The sequence below is a fragment of the Chiloscyllium plagiosum genome, unplaced genomic scaffold (genome assembly GCF_037043375.1).
Source record: "Chiloscyllium plagiosum isolate Xiang-an unplaced genomic scaffold, Cpla_swu_hap1 HiC_scaffold_27, whole genome shotgun sequence".
Lineage (NCBI taxonomy): Eukaryota > Metazoa > Chordata > Chondrichthyes > Orectolobiformes > Hemiscylliidae > Chiloscyllium > Chiloscyllium plagiosum.
The window spans coordinates 91,543,287-91,564,934 of NW_028270165.1; the positions used below are offsets into that span (position 1 = coordinate 91,543,287).

Sequence of the window (21,648 nt, forward strand, 5' to 3'; positions counted from 1 at the left end):
TTATCCGACAGGTGTGTCTCCTGTAGGAGAGCTATATCAACTCTTTCCTTCTTAAGATTTGATAATATTTTCTTCCTTTTGACTGGCGAATTACTCTCCTTGACATTCCAAGTGCACCACTTAACCGACTGATCAACCATAATCATCTGGGCCAATCCGAGATCCCTCGGGAGGGGGAACCCTATCCAGAACATCCCGAGCGTAGAGCATATAAAATTTACAAAAATAACGCCTCTCTAATACGCCCACAACAATACAATAAAAAACCATTTCTAAAAAAAAACGTATCTAAGTGGAGATTTTCCCCTTGTTCCCAGAGGGTGTCACTTCCTCGCCAAAAGTCCATCATATCCTCTCCCAACCAATGCCCCACCCTTGACCCAGATGCTCCTCAATAAAATGAGAATTCAAATATAATACAAAGCTAGAGTTAACAGTGAGCACCCTACCCCACCCACACCAACACCTGGATATATTTGGTAATGTTAATACCATATATAAATATATAACTATAAAATTACCACATCAACAAATAATAATTAAATATAATACAAAATAACAAGGGAAAGCAACCTCGCTCCTAGAGACAGAGGTAAATTTGAATAAGGTAGCCACCTCTCCCCACCAACACCAACCAAACCCCCCAGCTTTTTTTTTAATATATACCCCAGCTTTTTTATATATACATATACACATACACACACACACACACACCCCTCATATATACATAAAATAATAAAAGAAAACAACCCCAAGGGGGGGGGGGGGGGAGAAAATCAAATCCCTCTCCCTACCCCGCATGATAATATTAAACAGTAAAGTAAAGTCAGAGGAAAAAAAAGGGGGGATACAAAACAAAGTGGGGTGAAAGGCAAACCAACATCCATTATGCCTTACAGTTTATCTAAGAGAGTCTAAGAATTCCTTAGCCTTTTCTGGCGATCCAAAGTTATATACGGATTGTTCATGGTTAAAGTGTAACGTCGCTGGGTAGCGTAAGGAGTACTGAATATTTAAGTCCCTTAAACGCTTCTTCGCCTCGTCGAATGCCTTCCTCTTTCGAACCAGAGCCGGGGAAAAGTCCTGGAATAACATGATCTTGGATCCTTTATAGATCATAGCTTGGGGGTCTTTTCCACCCTTGCCTGGCCTGATCCAGCTTCCAGATTTAAAAGCTGTGGCAGCCACTGCTCCAGGAATACTGTAAGCTGGCCTTCTTCTTCCCGTTCGGGTAGGCCCAGCAAACAAATATTTTTTTGACGACCTTCAGCTCTGCCCCTCCAACTCGGCGCTCGATTTCTTTCATGTCTTGGTCGTGCTTTTGCAGTGTGGCCGAGAGTGAGTCCCATCGACTTCGGGAATCCTCGCTAAACGTGCCGATCTTCGCGTCCATCTTGGAGATCATCTCCACAAGGCTTGCCCCTGTAGGTAAGTCCCCCGGGGCGGCTGTGGACGCCTCTGCTGCAGCTGGAGAGAGTGGGGGAGGGGGTCCTGCTTGTTGTGAGCTGCGGGCTCCCTTCCCTTTAGTCATTTTAACTAAAGATTAGATTGTTTAAGTTTAATATTAAACAACTAATTAAATTAAACAACTATTATCAATGATTTGGTGAGTGTGGTGGGGGTGGGTGACCCACTTTACCCAAATCTTGGGAGGAGCACTGTCGACTCAGACTTGCTAGTTGCCACCATCTTGTATTTCCCTCAGAAATGAGCAGCTTTAAAACAAAAACTGGTAATGTATGAGTGTGATGGAGTATAAGCCTGTGTGCGTGTTGGGTGGTGTGTGTCTGTGTCCGAGAGAGAGCGTGTACACGAGAGAGTATAGATAAAAGTGAGGAATTGCACTTTGCTTTAATAAAAAGGGGATGGACTTGTAGCAGTTACTGGCGGGGCCCTGGGTGCTGTTGTAGAAGAGAGACATGGTGTGGTTCAGGTACATAGTTCTTTGAAAGTTGCATCACTGGTAGACAGAGTTGTTAAGAGTTGATTAGCCCACTTGCCTTCATTGTTCACACCTTCATTAGATTACTCACAATGTGGAAATAGGCCCTTCGGCCCAACAAGTCCACACCGCCCCGCCGAAGTGCAACCCACCCATTCCCCTACATTTACCCCTTACCTAACACTACGGGCAATTTAGCATGGCCAATTCACCTGACCTGCACATCTTTGGACTGTGGGAGGAAACCGGAGCACCCGGAGGAAACCAACGCAGACACGGGGAGAACGTGCAATCTCTACACAGTCAGTCGCCTGAGGTGGGAATTGAACCCGGGTCTCTGGCGCTGTGAGGCAGCAGTGCTAACCACTGTGCCACCCACACAGTTGAATCTTGGAGTTGGGACATCATTTTGAAATTATACAGGATGTTGGTGAGGTCACTTTTAGAACAGAGTACAGTTTTGGTCGCCCTGTTATAGGAAGAATACTATTAGAGAAGGTTCGGTAAAGATGTACCAGGATGTTGTCAGGACTGAAGGGTTTGAGTTATAAGGAGAGGCTGAGACTTTATTCACTGGAGTGGAGGAGGTTGAGGGGTGACCTTATTGAGATTTGTAAAATCATGAGGGGTGTCGGCAAGGTGAGTAGCAAAAATAGTGAGGAGCAAGTTTGGTTATGTCGAGTCCTAAATAAATAAATATTGACTCTACCGTTTCTTTTTCTCCTATTGGCATTTGGACACTTAAATTTGTCAGTAATCGCAGCGTTGCCACAGAGTGTACAGCGCATGCTCCTCGGTGTCAGCAAGAACGGCGCATGCTCCTAGCTGTCCGCTGCAACGGGGCGCGACCTTCTTTAGAAGCTAATGGGGAGCCTTGGAGGACCGGAAGTAGGGTAGTCCTCCTGCCAATGAGAACATCCACTATTGTCTGAATGCGGAAGTTGTCCCACGAGCTTCTGAAGCTGCTGCACCTCTCTCTCTGAAAGAAGATTGAGCTTCACTCCAGACTACAACTTCCTTCCTCTGTTTAACATTGTGAGTACCGCACTCTCTTTTCCATTTCTTTATTTCATTGTGGGCTTCGATTGTTGACTCGCAGCAACTGGATGTAAAGGCAGTGAATCCAGGGAGGATCAGACTCAGGAAATGTTGATCCAGATCAGTGTCTCAATTGGCAAAAACAGTCCCACAGTGTGAAGTTATAGCCTTTGCTGTGGGGGGAAAAAACAGCAGAAAGGAAGTGCATTGTTTAAATGGAGATATATTGGGATGTGGGGAAAGTGAGGACTGCAGGTGTTGAAGATCAGAGTCAAAAAGTGTGGCAGCTTCCAAGCAGCAGGAGAGTCGACGTTTCGGGCCCGAGCCCTTCATCGGGAATGCCGTGTGGATGTACAAAGGGGCCTCAGCGTCCTCCTACACCAGTCACTGCCTGTTGTGAGACAAGTGCAGCAAGCAATCAGCAAGGCAAGTGTTATATTAGCAAGAGGAATTGAGTTCAGAAGTGGGGATGCCTTCCTGCTGTTCGGGGGGGTGGGGGGGGTGGGTGTCATTAAATATATTCAAGGCTGAACTCCTCTGATTTTTGAACAACAAAGAGGTGGATGTTTCTGGGGGAAGGCAAGAAAATGGTTTCAAGACCAGTATAGAACAGTTACAGAGTCAGACAGCACAGAAACAGACCCTTCAGCCCAACTAGTCCGTGCTGACTATGTTCACAAACTAAACTTGTTCCACCTGCCTGTGTTTGGCCCATATCCCTCCGAACCTTTCCTATTCATGTCCTTATCCAAACATCTTATAAACGTTGTTACTGTACCTGCATCCACCATTTCCTCTGGACATTCATTCCACACACAAACCACTCTCTCAAAGGAAAAAGGTGCTCCTCATATCTATCTTAAAATCTTTCTCCTCGCACCTTAAAAATTTGCTCCTAATCTTGAAACGACACCTGCCATTTACCTCATCTATGGTTTTATAATTCTCTATAATGTTGCATCTCAACCTCCTGTGTTCCACTGAAAACATCCCAGCCTGTCCACCTAGATGTAGGTAGATTATTATCTAGTTATGATCTGTTCAAAGCTGGTGCAGGCTCGAAAGACCAACTGACCTACTCCTGCTCCCAACTCTCTCACTATGTCCAGGACAGTAAGAGACTATAAGACAGGAGCAGACATTTGGCCATTCACCACATCAGGTCTGCTCATACCATTCAATTGTGGCTGATCAGTTTGTCAACCCCATTCACCTGCTTTCTCCCAATACCTCTCGATCCCCTTGATACTCAAGAACCTATCTATTTCAGTTTTAAATATCCTCAGTGACCTGGCCTCCACAGCCTTCTGTGTCAAGGAATTCCATAGATTTACCACTCTCTGGCTGAAGTTTTTTCTTTTCTCCATTCTAAAAGGCACTCTGGTCCTAGTCTCTCTTACCAATTGAAACATCTTTCCAATATCCATGTCGTTCAGTATTATGTATGTTTCAATTAGATTCCCCCGCCCCGCCCCGCCCCTGGTGAGTGCAGGCCTGTTAATCAGCATGAACCAGACCCTTCAGGATGAGGTAGAGCAGGGATTAGGTTCAGCAAACTGAGAATGGAGGGAGAGTGTGTGGGATGGAGATTTTCAGCTTCTCTGGAATAAGGGAGGAAAAAGCGATAAATCAGAACTGATCGGATGGGCTGATCGGCCAAAGAGTGGCAGGTGGACTTTAATTTAGAGAAATGTGAGGTTTGCATTTTGGTCAAGCAATCCAGGCAAGACTTACACAGTTAAGGGGAGTGTTGCAGAACAAAGAGACCTTGGTATGTTTTCCTTTATTGGTCAGAGCATTGAGTACAGGATTTGGGAAGTCCTGTTGCTGTGGTGCAGGACACGTGGTTAGGCCACTTTTGGAATACTGCATTCAGTTCTGGTCTCCCTGCAATAGGAAAGATGTTGTGAAACTTTGAAAGGGGTAGAAAAACTTTTATAAGGCTTGTTGGCAGAGTTGGAACGTTTTGATGTTCAGGGAGAGGCTGATAGGCCAGGGATATTTTCCCTGGAGCATCAGAGGTTGAGGGGTGACCTTATAAAAATATATAAGGGGCATGGATCAGGGCAAGGTCTTTTCCCCAGGATAGGGGAGTCCAGAACGAGAAGAACATCGGTTTAAGGTGAATGGGGAATTGGGAAGTGAGTAGAAACTTTTTCACGCAGAGGGTGGTGGATGTATGGAACCTGCTGCCAGAGGAAGTGGTGGAGGCTGGCATAATGACACAATATAAAAGGCATCTGCCTATATGAATAGCAAGGGTTTAGAGGGATATGGGCCAAATGCTGGCAAATGGAACTACGTTAATTTAGGATGTCTGGCTGGCATCTGTCTAGGTTAGGGTGGATTAGCCATAGGATGTGCAGGTTAGGTGCATTAGTAAGGGTTAAATGCAGAGCCATAGGGATTGGGGAATGAGTGTGGGTGGGTTACCCTTTGGAGGGTCGGTGTGGACTCCCTGGGCCGATTGGCCTGCTTCCACACGATGGAGCTTCTCGGAAGGGAAGATGTTTTGCAAACTGCGCAGGCGCACTGCGGACCAGACGGCCGCCGTCCGGAGCAGGGCTCAGAGGGATATGGGCCAAGTGCTGGCAAATGGGACTAGATTAATTTCGGATATCTGGTCAGCATCAGAGTTTGATCCAAGTGTCTGTTTCTATGCTGTATATCTGTGACTCTGGCTTTCCACAAACATTTGCCACATTTTTACGTTCAGTTTCTCTCTGGTGTCTATGTTAATACCTTGATGTCTCACTTTGCTCCCCCGCTTCCCGGGGACGTTAACCATTTTGTGTCTGGGTCTTCTTCAAGAAGCTGCATTGCAGGTTCACCCTGAATTGACACTCTTCCCAACTGCCCCGAGTGTGGGAAAGCCTTCAGGAATTCCTCGAACCTGCTCAGGCACCAGCGGCTCCACACTGGGGAAAGGCCCTTCAGCTTTCAGAATCTAACGGTGAAACCATTTTCGGGGGTTGGAGGTGGTGAAACCCCCATCAGATTCACTCACGCCCTTTTTAGGGAAGGAAACTGTCGTGGTGGGAGAGGATTCACTCAGTCCTTCCAGCTATCTCCTTTTACCCGGTGTGGCCTACACGTGACTCCAGACCCACAACAGTCTGGTTGACTGTGCCCTGCCTCACCACCATCACCGCCCCCCTCCACCGCCCCCCCCCACCCCTCCACTGGCAAATGCGTGGAGAGAAACTTACTTGGCATCAAGGTATGGGTTGAAATTGGTGAGTGAGGCAGTATTTCCTTTGAGTTACGGCTGTAGCAAGGAACCAATTACAAAGGGACAACTCGGTGCTGACCAATAGTAGAGGAAGAGAGGTGGAGGGGGTGGCAGTGTGAGCGCTTTGGCCTTGAGCTGCTTATTTAAAAAAAACAGCAACTTTTTCTACCTCTTTTTGGTGAGGGGGGTGCGGGGGTGGAATCTGAAGCTGTAACAAAGTTGGGTCACAATAAAGGTTACCTGAACTTACTTACTGCAAGACTCAGGCTCTCATTGAAAGATTTGAGCTCCAAGAGGTTTTTGTTTTAAAGCTGCTCATTTTTTGCAGCCTCCTGTACTGAGTTCCCAATGTCGTGTATCAGATGGAGCAGTGAATGAGTAGCTAGTATCGTTAGAAATTGTAAATTTTTTGTGAGTGCAGGTACTACATCGTTTCATCGCCATTGTAAAGTTTCCTGGCAGCACCAGGAGGTGTGGGCTGTGTTCACTAGATACGCGTATCTTTACAATTAAGAATACCTAAATTGATATATTCAGAAACATAGCTGAAGTCTGAAAGCATGTTAAATTTTTTAAGAGCCTTTGAAACCTTTCTGAAACTTGCACTGAATTATATGCAGTTTAACCACAGCTCAGGACAGGTTGGAAGGGGTGAATGGCCTGTTCCTAGTCTTGTGATATTGGTTCTGACTATGTAGAAATAGAGTCATAGCGTTGTACAGCATGGAAACAAGCCCTTCAGTCCACGCTGACCAGATATTCTAACTTAACCTAGTGACCCATTTGCCAGAATTTGGCCAATGTCCCTCTAAACCCTTCCTATTCATATCCCCATCCAGATGCCTTTTAAATGCTGTAATTATATCGGCCTTCACCACTTCCTCTGGTAGCTCATTCCATAAACGCACCACCCTCTACGTGAAAAGGTTGCCCCTTAGGTCCCTCACAAATCTTCCACCCCCCCCACCACCCTAAATCTATGCCCTCTAGTTCTGGACTCCCCCCTACCCCCAAACCTGGGGAAAAGAGATACAAAAGTTCATTTACTCCCCCCACAGGATAAAGAGTTGCCCAGAGGCAGGGGGTTTCACTCTGAACCCCTCAAGACCAGTTCTGCGTAGTGACATCAACAATGGAACGAGGGGGTGGGGTAAGGTGTCTGGGTAATGGGGTGGGGCCAAGCCGAAAGCAGTCCCTGCACCATTTGCAAAAATCCCAACCCGAGGAATCCGCCCGAGGCAGATGGGAAACGGAAGCCTTTCCCACAGTTGCCACACATCCACGGTTTCTCCACGGAGCGGGATTCCACGGGTTTCTCCATGGCTGAAGCTTCAGATGTACACAAACGCGTGTGGAGCCCCTTCCCAGGCCATATAACTGTTTCAGACTCCACACTCAGTGCGCTGCAACAGTAGGGTCTCTCATCCAGTCCCACTGATGCTGAAAATCTACTCAAACAGGAATCAAAAAGCTTTGTTCCTTCTCACAGACTCATAGTTGAAAATTGTTGTGGTCCCGATGGATTGAGTGACTGTCGGGCATTGACGTCAAAATAAGGACTGCAGACGCTGGAGAGTCAAAGTCGAAAAGTGCGGCGCTGGAAAAGCACAGCAGGTCAGGCAGCATCAGAGGAGCAGGAGAGTCAACATTTCAGGCATAAGGCCTTCATCTGTTGATTTTGAAACTTCTGTCTTCAGATCTTCAAATACTCCGTAAAGAGAGATTACAAAGCTCATCACTGTCAGTGCAGGGTAGAAATTCTGAACAAGCAATTCTACTTTCTATGGAATATTCTTGTGTTCTGTTATTCCACAAAATTGAAAGCACCATCCCACTCTCTCTCCCCCTCTGTTCTCACTCCGCTCTAGCTAATTCTCCTGAAGGTGCTGATTCAGGATCTTACAGGGGCAGAAAAGCAAAAACGTCAAGACTGACTTCTCTCTGCATTTTGGATAATTCCACCTGAAAGTTAATATCTTTCACAACACTGGGATACCGCTGAGAGTGAGCAGGTCTGATTTTGGGAAGCAAATAAAATGTGTCAATTCAGGGTGAGTCGGGAATGCAGCTTCTTGAGGAAGAACCAGACACGAAATGGTTAACGTCCTCAGGAAGGTGGGAGCAAAATGAGATGTCAAGCCATTAACACCGACATTAGAGAGAAAGTGGACCTATTGACGTGGCAAATGTTAGTGGAAAGCCAGAGTCATAGAGATGTACAGCACAGAAACAGACCCTTTGGTCCAACTCATCAGTACCAACCAGGTATTCTAAATTAATCCAGTCCCATTTGTCAGCACTTGGCCTATGTCCTCTAAACCCTTCCTATTCATATACCCATCCAGATGCCTTTTAAGTGCTGTAATTGTACCAGCCATCACCATTTCCTCTGGCAGCTCATTCCTTACATACAGCACCCTCTGAATATAGGAGTTGCCCCTTAGGTTCCTCTTAAATCTCACCCTCACCCTGAACCTATGACCCATCCAGGGAAAAGACCTTTTCTATTTCCCCTATCCATGCCTCTCATGATTTTATAAACGGTTGTAGGGTCACCCTCAGCCTTTGAAAACTCAACAGAAAACAGCTCCACCCTGTTCAGCTCAAACCCTGACAACATCCTTGTCAATCTTATCTGAATCCTTTCAGGTTTCACAACATCCTTCCTCGAGCAGAGAGACCAGAACTGCACACAATACTCCAAAAGTAGCCAAACAAATGTCCTGGAGAGTGCACAACGTAACCTCCCAACTCCAATCCTCAGAGGACTGGGAAAGTTTTCAAAACCCACAAAAGACAACCGGGAAAGAATGGAGGGACAAACGGATCTTTTGCGGGTCAGCTTGGAACATCAGGGTGGGGGGAAATGGGAATGAGGGAAAGAAGCTGAATGTGCTGGAGCAAGGTGGAGGAAGAACAGAGGATGCAAAACCGGCTTGAAGCTGCAATGAGGAATATTGCATGTGCTGTACTTGTACCTGTTGCAGTTACTGGTGGGAATCGGGTGCATTTTAAACATTAAAACAGAAAAGCTATCTACTCCTCCCGCCTTCCCAACGTCGATCCCTCTGTCCCTCCTCACCCGGGTAACTAAGACACATACCTGAGTTTGTGGAGTCTCCTCCCTCCCTGCATTCACTCCAGTTGCTATAAGTGAATAGATTTCCCCTCCCCCCATCTCTGTCTCCCTCCCAGGATGAAGAGTTGCCCAGACAGAGTGAGATTCACTCACGGACAGGGCCACTTCCCTGCTGTGACATCAACATATCAAGAGGCGAGTCACAGTTTGCAAAACCCCTTCCCTTCAGAGAACCCTCACAGTGTGGAAGCAGGCCACTGGGGCTAAAGTCTCCATACTGACCCTCTGAAGGTTAACCCACCCACACCCATTCCCCTACACCTGTTGCTCTCCATTTACCCCGTCTAACCTGCACATCCCTGGGCACAAAATAATTCAGCATGGCCAATCCACCCTAACCTGCACGTGCCTGGGCACTATGGGTAATTTGGCATAGCCAATCCCCCCGAACCTGCACATACAAATTCACCCCCATGGACGTGTGTGTGTGTTTGCACAAAAGAGAAACAAAAATCGACATCAGTCTATCTCTGCCTATTTGAGAACAGGTGCCTTACTTCTGTTGTAAATATTGTTGTAAATCATAGCTGGGTGCTAATAGTTAGATGGAAGGGAGACAAAATTCCCCAAGTAGGGCACCATGAGAATCCTGGGAGAGCCCTATTTATGGTTTACTTCTGAATGAACAAACATTAAGCATAAGCACCTATTTATTTTTAATTTTGTTTCATTTTTCTTGTTTAATTCCCTGTTATGACTACACTCTGTGCCTGGATGGTTGACAGGCTGGGAGATTGTAGGTTGGGGCATGATTACTGAATGTTTTATTGTTCCAGAAGGGGTAATAGGGAACAGGGAGATCAACAGAGGACAGAGAAATCAGGACCTGAAATCCGAGGTGACACCAGACTACCCTGTGATCAGTGCTTTGATTAGCAGTGCCAACCCTCTACCTTTACTGAGCTTCCCATCTGACTATCCCCTTGATATTCAGGATCCAATCCTTGCCACCCTGAAGCCATGTCTCTGTAAGGAGTCTCGGATCATAATTATTCTCTTCAATGTGTGCAGTCAACTCATTCACTTTTGTTACAATGCAGCACACATTCAGACACACTGTTTTTAGTTTCAATTTTTGTGACCTTTAATATCCAGTTTTGATTGCTGGTACATTTACTCCCCTTGTCCCTTTCTATCACACTCTGATGTTCATTTTCCACATCACTATACTGCTGACTGGCCTTGATTTGGATTGGCCATGCTAAATTGCCCAGAATGTCCAGGGACGTGTAGGTTAGGTGGGTTAGCCATGGGAAATGCAGGGTTATAGTTTCATAGTAATAGAAGCAGGAGTCGGCCATTTGGCCCATCCAGCCTGCTCCACTATTTATTAAAATCATGGCTGATCTATCCATCAACTCAGCTCCTCCTCCCTGCATTGTCCCAACTACCCTTCATTCCCCTACCATTGCAAATACCCATTCAACTGTGTATTGAGTTTAGAGTCATAGCGATGTACAGCATGGAAACAGACCCTTTGGTCCAACCCGTCCCATGCCGACCAGATATCCCAACCCAATCTTGTCCCACCTGCCAGCACCCAAACAATATCTCTCCAAACCCTTCCTATTCATATACCCATCCGAATGCCTCTTAAATGTTGCAATTGCACCAGTCTCCACAACTTCCTCTGGCAGGTCATTCCATACACACACCAGCCTCTGTGTGAAAAAGTTGCCCCTTTGGTCTCTTTCATATCTTTCCCTTCTCACCCTAAACCTATGCCCTCTAGTTCTGGACTCCCCCACCCCAGGGAAAAGATTTTGTCTATTTATCCTATCCATGCCCCTTCTGATTTTATAAACCTCTATACGGTCACCCTTCAGCCTCTGACGCTCCAGGGAAAACAGTCCCGGCCTATTCAGTCTCTCCCTGTAGCTCAGATCCTCCAACCCTGGCAACATCCTTGTACATCTTTTCTGAACCCTTTCAAGTTTCACAACATCTTTCCGATATGAAGGAGACCAGAATTGCACGCAATATTCCAACAGTGGCCTAACCAATGTCCTGTACAGTCACAACATGACCTCTTGACTCCTGTACTCAATACTCTGACCAATAAAAGAAAGCATACCAAACGCCATCTTCACTATCCTATCGACCTGTGACTCCACTTTCAAGGAGCTATGAATCTGCACTCCAAGGTCTCTCTGAGTGAAAATGCCTCTACTGCTTCTGTGGTCAGAGAATTCCATAGATTCACTACTCTCTGGGAAAAGCAGTTCCTCCTCATCTCGGTCCTAAATCTGCTCCTAATCTTGAGGCCTGGTCTCATCCAGCAACAGAAATGACTCGATAGGGTAGGGCTTCATCCCCACAATGCAACAAATTCCCACCTTCCATCAAAATCCCGGATGTACTTACTTACTCACTCAGTTGCTGTCTCACAAATGCAAGATTTCATTGTAACTTCTGCTCCCATTAAGGGCAAAACATCTCCGAAAGCTGCTCTGAAACTTCAGCCTTCACAATCACACCTCTGCTTTCACCGAAGAAGATTAGAGTCAAACAGCACGGGAACAGCCCATTTGGTACAACTCGTCCATGCCGACCAGATATCCAAAAGTAATCTTGTCCCATTTGCTAGCATTTGGCCCACATCCCTCTGCATCTGGATGGGTACATGAATAGGAAGGGTTTTGAGGAATATGGGCCACATGCTGGCAAATAGAATAGATTGAGTTCGGATATATGGTTGGCATAGACGAGTTGGGCTGAAGGACCTGTTTGTGTGGTGTATGACTCCAACTATCTTCGGTGAAAGCAGAAGTGTGGTTGTGAAGACTGGGTTTTCAGAGCAGCTTTCAAAGATGCTTTGCCCTTCCTGGGACCGGAAGAAGTTACAATGAAATCTTTCATTTGTGAGACAGCAAGCAACGAAGTGAGTACATCTGGGATTTTGGTGGAAAGTGGGAATTCATTGCACTGAGAGGATGAAGCACTACCCTATCCAGTCACTTCTGCTGGTGGCTGAGACTAGGCCTCATGCTTTGCGGGAGTAGGTTTAGGACAGAGATGAGGAGGAGGAAGTGAGGGCTGCTGCTTTTCCCAGAGAGTAGTGTATCTGTGGAACTCTCTGCCCGAGGAAGCAGGCTCCAATATGCCCCGGTCCTAATTCTTCAGCTTGACGTACCCGTGACTGTAAACTTTGAAGTGCTTTGGTTAACTGCAAATATTTCCCACTTGTCCAACAATCCAGTGTCAGCTGTTTCAGTCATTGGGATGGTTTTGATTCAGCTACTAAATACATCTACTCTTATTAGACAATATTCATAACAATGTACGCGAGGTGATACTATATAAGCAAGTTGTAGACAATTTAAAAAGGCCGACCAAGCAAGGAGGTGGTTAACAAACAGGGCATCCCTCTTCGAGTATGCACCTTGTTTGTTTACAAATTAAACACGCTTCAGATCTTTGCCAAGCTGCTTTCCGAAAATCTGGGTGCCACCAGGTTTGAGAGTGTTAACAATAATGTACATCATCAACTGAAACAGGCAGCAGCAAAGAATGAACACAAACCAGTCCAGCAGGGGGCACCCATGTTTTGGTTTGAGTATTGAGGGAGTACCCTTTTTGAGACCCCTGTGATATCAGTACCATACCCAGGCTAATGTGCATTGAAACCAGATTATGAAGTGTTAACTTTCCTGCAAACTTCTGCCTGTGTGTGTCTCTCTGTAACATTTTCCAACTTGCTTCATATCTCAGTTTGTCAGCTTTTCTTTATTCCTTCCTTCCTTCCAAGGCTAATGAGGCACTCACATTCCAGAGCAGCCCAAGTTAGGGAGTTGAGCCTCATAAATCCTGGCTGTGACACATTGCTGCTTGACCAAGTGTGCAAACTCTATATACCTCTCCTTTGTTCCATTTGCAAATCGAACACTTTTCAATACAAGTTGTTTGTGTCTCTGCATGAGTCCATAACCCAGGGAAATACAACAGAGTCTTTAATAATTGCCCAATGTGTCCTGTATGCCAAATTCATTCAAATAGGGTTTCACCTCTCATAACCCTGGGGTAAGCAAATTCATTATTACTAACTTTGTAAAGCACAAGTGCTCTCAGCAGTATTACGTCCAGACGCTAGGACCCTGTTGAGTTCTCTCACTGGTATCTTGTGGCTGAGTAGGGAGAATTGTATCAACATTTCTAACAGCACTTTTGTCCCTGGCCAGCTTTCCTCTTTATTTTGGACACAACAAAAGCAGCAATCACCCTTTATATTTTATCTCTCAAAGGATATCGGCCGGTGACCTGGCAGGACCAGGGTACCTCCTGCCTGAATCGCCAACTGTGGGGGATGGAAATAAAGCCCCATGTCAGGAAAGAATTTGTTTATCAGGAAGCAGCACAGCTGCAAGGCCAACCGTCTCCGCTGAGCCTGGGAAACACAAACTTTAGCAAGCAGGCACTAAGCCGAGATTCAAAATGGTTTCCAGGCTTTAATATGTGACCAAATGGCTGACCCAAATCTAATAATTCTCCCACATCATCGCAGGGAATTAAACAAGAAAAATGAAACAAAATGAGAAATAAATAGGCGATCGTGCTTAATGTTTGTTCATTATGAAGTAAACAGGAAATAGCAGTCTCCCAGGATTCTTATGGTGCCCTACTTGAGGAATTCTGTCCAACAAGTTTAATTGGAAGCAGTAGCTTTCGGAGTGCAGCTCCTTCATCAGGGGATTGTGGAATATAAGATTGTAAGACACAGAATTTATTGCAACAGTTTATAGTGTGATGTAACTGAAATTATATATTGAAAAAGACCCGGATTGTTTGTTAAGTCTCTCATCTGTTCGAATGACCATGATAGTTTCAGTTCTTTCAAATGTAAATCACAAAACCTTTTAAAATAGTTAAATCCTCAAGTGAACTTTACCAATTGGTGTCGCGTTAGCCCAGATAATGTATTGAAGGTGTGAGCTCCCCTGTGTGAGACTGTCTGTGCCACAATGGTTAAACTGACTTACAGAATCTTACATGGATTCATGCAGTTTTTGAGCAAAGTAAGACATAATTCTGCAAGAACAAATTCACCCAACAAACTTGTGTATGTGGGGGGGGGAGAGATGTATATTTGCAGATATATGTGCATTTTTTAAAGGAAAAATCTGCAGGCAGTCAATACATATAATAGTTTGTAAATTCGACTTTGGAAACAGAACCAGTCTGACTCAAGATTGGGATACAGGCAGACTCTGACCTCACACCTTTAATGCATTGTCTGAGCTGAGATAAGACCATAAGACATAGGAGCGGAAGTAAGGCCATTCAGCCCATCGAGTCCACTCTGCCATTTAATCATGGCTTGAGCTTTTGCTATAAAACCTTGTTATCTTGAAGGTGACAACAAGATGTTCTGTGATTTACATTGTAATGAGACCTGTAACCTATTTGAAAAGGTGGAAAACTGAACAATCCAGGTTTGTTCAATATACCATTTCAGTGGCAGGACACTGGACTGTTTTGCTCTAAATTGTGTCTTAGGATCTTATCCTCCACAACCACCTGATGAAGAGGCAGCACTCCAACAGTTACTGCTTCCAAAGAAGCCTGTTGGACTACAACCTGGAGTTGTGTGATTCTAGAATCTGGTTTCTAGTATCTGCAGTCCTTGTTTTTACCTAGTTGATTTTAACCCTACAGTGAATCCTCTTGCAAGGATGCCTGCCTTGAAGAAGTTTTCCTCCTCTCTCTACAAGAATCTCAAGGAATCCATCTCCCACTGCAACTCCCAACACGTTTCCTCTGCCCTGAGGCTCTTTGACCATGTCCTCAAACAGACTCGCTACCACAGCCACGTTTGTTTCCTCAGTGCCTGCCTCTGTAACCAACTCATCCTACACAGACTCCGGACCACCTTTAAACCAGCAGAGTTCGGATCTGAACCCTGCAGGCACTCTGCCTCTATTCCTCATGAAGGGCTTTTGTCCGAAACGAAGATTTTCCTGCTCCTCGGATGCTGCCTGAACTGCTGTGCTTTTCCAGCACCACTCTAATAAAAAGTGGATTGGCCATGTTGAATTAGGGTGGATTGGCTATGCTAAATTACCCATAGTGCCCAGGTTAGGGTGGATTGGCCATGCTAAGCAGGTAAGGTGCATGACTCAGGGATAAATGAAGAGCAATGGGGATAGGGGAATGGGTGTGGGTGGGTGACCCTTGGGAGGGTCGGTGAGGCCGAGTGGCCTGCTTCCACACTCTGGGGATTCTCTGAAGGGAGGGGTTTTTGGAAAGTGTGTTTTCCTCCCCGTGTGCTGCAGGCGCAGCGCATGCGCAGTGCGGCGTTCCGCTGTTGGCCATGCCCCGCCTCCTGAACCGTCACTCTTCCTCGCCCCGCCCCTAGATCCTTTGTGGCGTCACAAGGCGGAAGTGGCCCTGTCAGTTTCAAAGTGAATCTCCCGCCCCTTGGCCGACTCTTCATCCTGGGAGGGAGGCAGAGATGGGAGGAGGGGAAATTGGTCACTTGTAGCAACTGGAGTGAATGCAGGGAGGGAGCAGCCTCCGCAAACTCAGGTATGTGTCTTAGTTACCCGGGTGAGGAGGGACTGAAGGATAGAGATTGGGAAGGGGGAGGGCTGGATATCTCCTGTTTTGATGTTTAAAATGCACCAGTAACTGCAACAGGTACAAGTACAGCACATGCAATATTTCTCATTGCAGCTTCAAACCGGTTTTACATCCTCTGTCCTTCCTCCACCTTGCTCCAGCACATTCAGCTTCTTTCCCTCATTCCCATTTACCCCCGTCCTGATGTTACAAGCTGACCCGCAAAAGATCGGTTTGTCCCTCCATTCTTTCCCGGTGGCGCCCATTACTCTTGTCTATTTCTTGCCTTATCCGGCCTTGTGCGTGAACAAAGTGTTAGTGTATATCCTCTCACTGCCAGCTGCTTCCTTGTTTGCGAAAGCAACATTTCCTCCCATTTTTCGCCGACACTGAGCCTTCTGACCTCCTTGATTGTGGCTTTTTTTTTGTTTTGGCAGAAGCAGGGAACAGATGCTTATTACTATTAGTAAGAGGAATTTAGCTTAACCTACACCCTCTCCCCTCACAGCACCTTATCTGTTTGTAACATCTACCATTGTTTGCAGGCACATTTCATTCTTGTATGCACATTTTAGCTAATACAAAAGTAATTATATATTTCCTTCACATTGCTTTCATTCTTGTTAACTCCACTCTTGGCTGAAACAATTATACACTGGCGTTAGTTCATTTACCTCGCAGAAGCAATTATGGTTGCAGAAGTAACACTGCTTTAACTATATCCCACAGGGGTGACCCGACAATCTTGTATAAAATAATGTGGGGCATGGCGAGCGTAAACAGACAAGATCTTTGATCTGGGATTGCTCATAGGTTTCTTTTAAATCTCACCCTCACCATATACCTAAGGGGCAACTCCTATGCACAGAGGGTGGTGTGTGTAAAGAATGAGCTGCCAGAGGAAGTGGTGACTGCTGGTACAATTACAACCTTTTAAAAGGTATCTGGATGGATATATGTCGGGAAACATTTAGAGGGACATGGGCCAAGTGCTGGCAAATGGGACGAGATTGATTTAGGATATCTGGTCAGCATGGACTGAAGGGACTGTTTCTGTGCTGTACATCTGTGATTCTGGCTTGCCACTAATGTTTGTCACGTCTCTATGTTCAGTTTTTCCCTGGTGTTGGTGTTAATGCCTTGGTGTCTTATTTTGCTCCCCACATTCTGGGGATATTAACCATTTCCTGTCTGGTTGTTCTGATCTGGACTGCTGTCCGGATCTTCGGATTTCTGGGATTGGTCAATAAACACACCTGGAAATGACTCTTTTGTCAATCACACAAACAATAGTTTATTCTTTGATACAGCCGGGTCAGTAGACTCTGATCAGCACAGAAGGATTAGTTTAGATTCCCAACATGTGGAAACAGGCCCTTCGGCCCAACCAGTCCACACCTACCCTCTGAAGAGTAGCCCACCCAGACCCATCTCCCTCTAACCAATGCACCCAACATTATGGCCAATTCACCACATCTGCACATCTTTGGATTGTGGGAGGAAACCCACGCAGACATGGGGAGAATGTGCAAACTCCACGCAGCCAGCCCCCCAAGGCTGGAATTGAACCTGGGACCCTGGTGCTGTGAGGCAGCAGGGCGAACCACGGGGCCACCGATGAGTACTTCTAGTGTGCCAAAAGAATCCGCCGACTTTTTTACAGAGTTTGGATAGAACTTATGTCCATTGTTTAGAGTCAGACATTGAGCATGATCACATAGTAACAACCAATCAGATCCTGCCATGTCCTCGCGCACATTTGACTTAGCCGAGGGCGGCACAGTGGTTAGCACTGCTGCCTCACAGCACCAGGGTCCCAGGTTCGATTCCAGCCTTGGGTGACCGTCTGTGTGGAGTTTGCACATTCTCCCCGTGTCTGCGTGGGTTTCCTCCGGGTGCTCCGGTTTCCTCCCACAGTCCAAAGATGTGCAGGTCAGGTGGATTTGTCATACTAAGTTGCCCATAGTGTTTGATACATTATTAGTCAGAGGGAAAATGGGTCTGGGTGGGTTACTCTTCGGAGGGTCAGTGTGGACTGGTTGGGCCAAAGGGCCTGTTTCCCCACTGTAGGGAATCTAATCTAATTAGATTAGATTAGATTACTTACAGTGTGGAAACAGGCCCTTCAGCCCAACAAGTCCACACCACCCCGCCGAAGCGCAACCCACCCATACCCCTACATTTACCCTTTACCTAACACGATGGGCAATTTAGCATGGCCAATTCACCTGACCTGCACATCTTTGGACTGTGGGAGGAAACCGGAGCACCCGGAGGAAACCCACGCAGACACTGGGAGAATGTGCAAACTCCACACAGTCAGTTGTCTGAGGCGGGAATTGAACCCGGGTCTCTGGCGCTGTGAGGCAGCAGTGCTAACCACTGTGGCGTCCATCTATCATAATTTCTTGTAGACAACCTGTTTTTGGAATCGTGTTTGTTCTGTCTGGTGGTTAGGATTAAACTGTAATTTCTACGATTAATGGTTAGGTTTACATTTGTTACTTCTGCATTTGCAATTTTTTTTCACCGGATGTACACTAGTCTGTGGATCCTTATTTGTTCTGAGTCACGAGTATCTGCCTGACTCAGTTCTGACTGAGTGAGCCAAGCAGAAGCCATTTTGTCCTACCTCCCATGTTAAAGTGGAGATTTGATGCAGCCCAGGGAATCCTTTGTGGACTCAGACCTGTAAAGCCTCTCTCTTGGTTTGTCCTGGAGATCGCACTCTTTGGAAGCCTGGAATAAAAACCTCTCATCATAAAGTCCCAAAATGCAATTCAATTCTGTGTCTGTCTGTGTCTCTCCCTTTTGAACTCTCACGCCAGCAAAGATTTATTTTGTGAAAGCCCCGCTTGCAAGGGGTAGTAAGAATATGTTATAATGGACAAGATCCAACCATTAATTACAAAGCTATGGATAGTACCGAGTCTTGTTTCAGGGTCAGATTCAAAGACGATCATTCATTTCACAAGGGAACGGCTGTGAATGTTATCACTTGGGGTCCTGTTCATACAGATTCACCGATGCTGAGGAAAACGTTCTTAATTGCCTCACAGCATCTTGTTATCACTTGGTGAGCCCAGGTGTCCCTATCTTTAAGTTCTGCCCTCTTTCTGAGCTTTCCTGCCTGTTTATTTTCTAGTGCAGTAAATGTATTCAATAATTCAGCATTACATTTTAGTCTGAATGTTTAAAGACAAGTTTTAAGGCTATAGACTTTATCACCCAGATGCCCACACACTCATGCCTCCCTTTGATTGCACCACGATCACTGAAAGAGAAGGCTAGTCCAAACGAATGCCCTTCAAGGTGGTCCAGCCATCAACATCCTGTAGAGCGGCACCACCATCTTCGCAGCTCATCTGGTCATATTTATCATTACCATCGACACGTGTGGGTGAGCCATCGGATCGCAAAAGGAGCATCTTCTGGGGCAAATCTATATCACTAAGGGACCTCATAAGCCTAGCAATTAAATACCTAACAATACCAATACCAACAAACAGACATAGCTAAATTGATAAGCCAGTTGTACCATCAGCCCGATCTGCAGTTTCCCCAACTGGTCCCTTCAGTCATTCAGGAGAAAGTGAGGTCTGCAGATGCTGGAGATCAGAGATGGAAATGTGTTGCTGGAAAAGGCAGCAGGTCAGGCAGCATCGAGGGAACAGGAGAATCGACGTTTCGGGCATTAGCCCTTCTTCAGGAATGAGGAAAGTTGGTCCAGCAGGCTAAGATAAAAGATAGGGAGGAGGGACTTGGGGGAGGGGCGTCAGAAATGTGATAGGTGGAAAGAGGTCAAGGTGAGGGTGATAGGTCAGACTGGGGTGAGGGCGGAGAGGTCGGGAAGAAGATTGCAGGTTAGGAAGGCGGTGCTGAATTTGATGGATTTGACTGAGACAGGCTGGGGGGAGGGGAAATGAGGAAACTGGTGAAATCCGAGTTCATCCCTTGTGGTTGGAGGGTTCCTAGCCGGAAGATGAGGCGTTCTTCCTCCAACCGTCGTTTCGCTGTGGTCTGACGGAGGAGTCCAAAGACCTGCATATCCTTGGTGGAGTGGGAGGGGGAATTGAAATGTTGAGCTACAGGGTGGTTGGGTTGGTTGGTCCGCGTGTCCCAGAGGTGTTCCCTGAAACGCTCCGCAAGTAGGCGGCCCTCCAACCGCCACCAGGACAGAACCCCACTGGTCCTCACCTACCACCCCACTAACCTCCATGTACAGCGCATCATCCGCCGCCATTTCCGCCACCTCCAAACGGACCCCACCACCAAGGATATATTTCCCTCCCCTCCCCTATCAGCATTCCGTAAAGACCACTCCCTCCGTGACTCCCTCGTCAGATCCACACCCTCCACAAACCCAACCTCCACTCCCGGCACCTTCCCCAGCAACCGCAGGAGGTGCAAGACTTGCGCCCACACCTCCCCCCTCACCTCCCTCCAAGGCCCCAAAGGAAACTTCAATATCCGCCACAGATTCACCTGCACCTCCACACATATCATCTATTGCATCCTTTGCACCCGATGTGGCCTCCTCTATATTGGGGAGACGGGCCGGCTACTTGCGGAGCGTTTCAGGGAACACCTCTGGGACACCCAGACCAATCAACCCAACCACCGACGCCCCTCCCCCAAGTCCCTCCTCCCTATCTTTTATCTTAGCCTGCTGGACCAACTTTCCTCATTCCTGAGGAAGGGCTAATGCCCGAAACGTCGATTCTCCTGTTCCCTCGATGCTGCCTGACCTGCTGCGCTTTTCCAGCAACACATTTCCTTCAGTCATTCAGTCAAGGAATGCCTGGATCTCTTCTTGTATCTTAGTAATATTGCCAGTGAGATCGGGAATACCCGTAGTGCATTTATCTTGGACAATGGTGCAGACCTCACCCTCCTGGGGGAGTATATAGTCTAAGGCATACCGATTCTGCATAGAGTAAAAGACACAGGTCTGATAATCCCAGTTTACTCTGTTCCAGAGCCTCTTTAGTCTTATTTCCTCGAAAGGTCAGGCCGTCAAAGAGAGAATTGCGGTTCTGTTGACTTGTCACCCCTGCCGATCCTTCCAACCTCAGGGTACTCTGGATTCCCCAGCCTATCGGGTGTCCTGTATTGTCACCCAGTCCCTTGGGATCCTTCCAGGTGGAGCAAGGTTGGCTGAGACCGACCACTGCATCCTCCTCAGATGGAGGTTCCATCGACTTGTCCACTGGCCAGGACAAGGTACTGTTGTGGGAACATGGGCTCTGATAGTGACCTTATGAGGGACATCTTTGCCATCCAGGACAAGGAAATTGGTAGCTTTACCTTAGCTGAAGAAATAATAGTCTGGTTTGGTATATATTAGGGAGAGTTTGGCAAAATCGGTTACTGAAATGTTACAGCAGGGAGTCTGGTCAGTTCTACAGGAGTAAAGGGTTGATGTTTTGCAAGAGGAGTTGCTTGAGCGCTGTAAAAAATGGGCCAAGTGGCTCTCCCTTAGACCTATTGTACATGGTCTTGGTGACAGTATCAGGTTCTGAAAAGAGAAAAGGCCTATAAATGCGCGAGGGAAGGGTTCCATTCCAGGTCCATGTGCCACATAAGTCCTACTGTACCCCAGCCAGTGTTACACCAGCTGTTTGTATACACAGACCGGAGGTATTGGAAAGTGATATTTCTCTTCGCAGGGTCGGCAGCAGGAAGTCTGATGAATAGAATGGAATCGGGGACTGGGGACGGGGCAAGTAAGTCATCTCCTGA

General features: G+C 46.6%; 3 protein-coding genes across 13 annotated transcripts in view; 2 read left to right on the forward strand and 1 right to left on the reverse strand.

Moving 5' to 3' along the window:
• The window catches only part of LOC148145001 (uncharacterized), a 197,924-nt gene that overhangs the window by 171,813 nt on the left and 4,463 nt on the right, over nt 1-21,648 (forward strand). Inside the window, exon 1 of one of the 8 annotated variants that reach the window (XM_087975578.1) lies at nt 2,815-2,977. The exons of 5 other annotated variants lie outside the window; for them this stretch is intronic. The gene's annotated coding sequence lies outside the window, so the exon portion shown is untranslated. Of the gene's footprint in view, nt 1-2,814; nt 2,978-15,078; nt 15,451-15,530; nt 15,874-21,648 lie in introns of those variants that run through there. 2 more of the 8 variants (XM_087975584.1, XM_087975582.1) reach the window with 2 other exon arrangements.
• LOC148145003 (endogenous retrovirus group 3 member 1 Env polyprotein-like) overlaps nt 1-21,648 on the reverse strand; it is a 467,418-nt gene that overhangs the window by 145,871 nt on the left and 299,899 nt on the right. The window lies entirely within an intron of this gene.
• The window catches only part of LOC148145005 (uncharacterized), a 162,643-nt gene that overhangs the window by 113,246 nt on the left and 27,749 nt on the right, over nt 1-21,648 (forward strand). The gene's annotated exons all lie outside the window — the stretch shown is intronic.